The 4155-nt window shown below is 42.7% G+C and overlaps 1 long non-coding RNA gene across 1 annotated transcript; it reads right to left on the reverse strand.

The window, feature by feature from the left end:
* Positions 1-2286: 2286 nt before the first annotated feature.
* LOC119368610 lies at positions 2287-3283 on the reverse strand. Its single transcript, XR_005176690.1, has 4 exons — positions 3029-3283; positions 2751-2840; positions 2571-2613; positions 2287-2422 (listed from the first exon to the last, which is right to left on the reverse strand). It is a non-coding gene; the product is annotated as an uncharacterized LOC119368610 (long non-coding RNA).
* Between the last annotated feature and the right edge of the window lie 872 nt (positions 3284-4155).

Genomic DNA, 4155 nt, shown 5'->3' on the forward strand with positions numbered 1-4155 from the left:
AGTCGACCCCGCGCTACTGCTTTCAGTCGCCTGCGGAAGGAATGTGAACCATTTAGAAATTCGGCTTCATTAATTAGAATGCAACCATATGGAGCTAATTACGCAGGGGTGTATTCCTTACCAGAACAAGCTCAAGCCGCCTGGTCTTCGGATCCGTGGTAAGCTCCTTTGTTTTTGGGTCCTTCTTGTACCGGGCCCTGACAAAGTTCCTGGTCTGCTTGTCACCGTATTTATCGAAGAGGGGCGGTAGGCCTTGCTCGGCACGGTCCGCCTCCTCCTTGTCCCATATAGGCTCCGCCACTCTGTAACCGCCGGGACCGAGTGTGTGTTCCCCTATGTTCAGCTCCCGCATTTGTTTCCCCCACTCACTTGATTGGGAGCTTCCGGTGCTCGAGCAATTGATCTTGAAGTCGTTGTAGTCATCTTCGGTGATCGAAGGATTTTTCTCCTTGATCTTCTCATAACTCTCACCTTTCTCGATCATTCTCTTCACATTGCTTTTCCAAGTAGACAGGGCCTTGCTCATCTTCGTGAGGGCAGCATTGTTCACTTTATTCCCTTTGAGGCTTGTGTTTTCAAAAGCAGCGGCGAACTTGTATCGTTCGTGCAGCTTCGTGAAGAGGAGGTTGCGCAAATTCCCTCGGTCAGGATGCCTCAGGTTCTCGGTGTTGATCGAGACGGTGCTCTGGACAATGCACCCGAGCTGAAGCGGGTACCCCTTGACTATTCGTTCGGGCGCCGTTGGATTCCCGTCGGAGTCCACTTCAGTAACTTCCTCCTTGAGGGTGCGGAGCACGGTCGGGCGCCGGTCCTTCCGTTGCCTCTTCTGTTGGCTGCCATCTGTGCGTGCGCCGCCATCATCAGTGGTGGCATCCTCGGTGGCACCATCAGTGGTGGCATCAGTGGGGTCATCCTCGGCGGTACCATCAGTGGTCTCAGGATCGGTGGGGAAGGCGGCGGCCTCATACAAGTGAGGTTGTTCCTCCATCTCCTGGGACAGCTCCCAGAATGCCTTGCCGCCCGAACCCCCGGCCTCATCGTTGTGGGCCATGTTTCTCTCTAAATAGAAACAAAGTTTGGTCAAAAAGTTGGTTATTGTCAAGGAACAAGATCATGGTCTCATCATTTAGGGTTTGTCGACACCGAGGCATCCTAAAATCTAATCTTTTATCATTGAGGGTTTTTCGACGCCAAGGCACCCTAAAAGCCTAACTTTTCATCATTTCGGTTTTTATCGACACCGAGGCACCCTAAAAGCCATGCATTAGTCACAAGTACGCCGGGGCACTTGATCCTACTTAATTAACTACTAAGATACCCCGGCCCATGCATTAGTCACAAGTACCCCATATGTCCTATTTTTAGCAAAGTCATGCTAAAATTCACGGAAAATTTCAGCATGGCCTTTGCTGAAAATAGGACATATGGAGTACCCGAATTTGCCGGAACGGAAGTTAATCGACATTCCGGCAAACTCAAGGGCCTCTCGGGGTACCTGCAAAATCATGACGACACGATGGTCGGAGACAAAACCCAACAAACTAGCAAAATCATCACAAATTGTTTTCTGTTAAAGATGATCATCATCTTTACAAGTCTTTCTCAATGTGATCACAAGTAATTCAGAGGCATCACAAGTAATTCAGAGCATCACAAGGCATTAGTAGTTCAGTACATGAACAAGTTTTACAAACCCAGATAAGAACAAGTGAATTCTAGTCCCATTGACACTCCTGGTTTTCTACAAACACCAAGTACTAGGGCACACAATAGTTCTGAAATTTGTGTGCCTAACTGAATTAACTGAATTTTCAGTAACCGAATAAACTGAATTTTCAAAACTGCAAGAATACAATCGAGAAAAATCCAACAGCACTAGAACTGAGCTGATTGACAGTAGTTTTGTTCACTGTTATGTTGGCCTAACTGGATGTTGGCTATGTTTTATAGTGTCTCTGTTACATGCAAGTTTGGTCATTGCTAACTTTTGATATGTTGTGTTTCTGACATATCAGAATCAGATATCCAAAAGAAGAAACAATATAATTTCTAACAAATCATTAGCCTGTTTGCTTCAAAAATAACAGTTCCTGTTGAGATTCCTGGGATCCAATCCCAACCAGTCCATTTGATTAAAATGACTGGATTACTGGAATGAGAATACCAAAAGAACAAGATATAGTCTACAAAAAAAAAAGAATACAGCCAATCCCCATCACTGTTTTCCCCTCTGGTTCAACCCTCTCACCATTTAAAGCAAAAATCTATATGGACCATCCATTCCTAGTTTGCATAAGTATCTAGTTTTAATTTACCTTCACAAGAGCACCAATAACACCCAAGCTGGTAAGCCTCAAGTACTCAAAAGGTCTTGTCTTGCTGGTAGTATTCAGGAACGGGTACAGGTACAGTGGGATGTGAGCTGCAAAGGAAAAAGAAGAAGACTTAATTATTAACCACTGCTAGTTAAGATTTACTTATTCTGTAAAGTCACCAAAATGAGGAAAGCTTTTTAACAATAAACAATGGAAATATTTAAGACTTGGCATAGAAACAGCAGCGCTCAGTACCATTCAAGAACGGGATCCTGGTCTCAGGGTGTGAAGCAACACACTGCAATTAAAAAAAAGTAAAATGAAATTGAGGGGCAGATGGCAAGCAAGCATGATATGAAAGCAGTAGTATTCTCAATCCACCACAAGGCCCACCAGGAGTGAGGGTTTCCTTTTCTTTCTCATGTAAAAGCATACCTGAAGAAGTGCAAGTGCATTGCAGACACAGTTTGATGCAACTGGCGACAAAGTAGGAGGTGAAAGTGAAGGGTAAATTGACACAATCTCCTGCATAAATTTTCAAAACAGCATGACAGACTGAATAAGGAAAATGTGCAGAACCATCAATAATTTCATATTGAAATAATCAATACACATGGACAACCACCCTTACTTAAATAACAAGAACTGCACAAGTACATATGTACTCTTGCCATTGCGACTGAATTTAGAACAATGCAATAACTGTAACCTACCTGGAGCAGTGCAGCAACAGTGCCAAAGGAGTGCCACAGCAGTGGAGCAAGGTCTTGAAAAATCTCTCGTTTCTGAAAGAGGAAACTGAGAAACAGATTAGACAATGAATTTTCACCTCCTGCATCCCAGATTTGCAGCCACACTTTAAATGTTAAAGTAAAATAGCTCTATGTATCAACTGTCCAGTTTGGAATATTGTCTTTGGAAAGTTGATGTTTCACTAAGAAAAGAAGGGTCTGTCTAGGACACATTTATGTCACGTCTAACCTTGTGTCCACTATGTTTGTGGTGTATTTTTTTGCCCCAGCTTTTTTTTTGTTCCTTGTTGCTGCGTTATTTGTGGGAGCTTAGATGTGACATCCTTAGAAAACATTTAGATGTGAATTAGACAAACTCAGAAAAGAATGACGATGCTTGCATTAGTGGCTCATACCATGGGTTCACACTTTTGGTAGATAAAGAAGTGACAGAAAAAAATACTATACTAAGTAAACTTCATCACTTATCTAGATAATCTGCAGAAGTAGAACAGATTGTTTCTAACCTATAAATGTCTTCCTATATAGTTTAAACTGTTTAGATTTCCTAACACCACCTCCTGATAAGTTTGCAAAGTCATCAATAGGACAGGATTTCACAAAGTTCACACCCCCGCCCCCTGTCCTTGAATAGGGTATCTCCACCAGATACTATAATTAAATGTGCACAGCCGAATACCCCTCCAGCCTGCTCCAGCACAAAAATATTCATTGGAAGTTCACTTTTACCAAGAAACAAATACATCAGGAAGCAGGGGATATTAACAAAAATGCGCTTCTTGTGGTATTCACTCCTGAGAGATTGTATATGATAACTGCAGTATTTACCATTTTATTCAGGGGTACTATAACAGAAATGGGCACGTCTCTTGTTGTATTCAATCCTAACAGAACAACATATAAGATAACGGCAGTACTTTCCACTTTAATCAGAGCAAGCAGAACTAAAATGGATACAGTTATCTGATGCACACACCGAACTGCCATCCGAGTGTGTCCAACAGAGATCGGCAACCATTCCCGCTACGGATGCTAATAACAGGTAAACCATAGCACATGTTTAAAGAATGTATCATAATAAAAGCTAC

This window comes from Triticum dicoccoides, chromosome 2B (genome assembly GCF_002162155.2).
Source record: "Triticum dicoccoides isolate Atlit2015 ecotype Zavitan chromosome 2B, WEW_v2.0, whole genome shotgun sequence".
In the NCBI taxonomy this organism is placed as follows: domain Eukaryota; kingdom Viridiplantae; phylum Streptophyta; class Magnoliopsida; order Poales; family Poaceae; genus Triticum; species Triticum dicoccoides.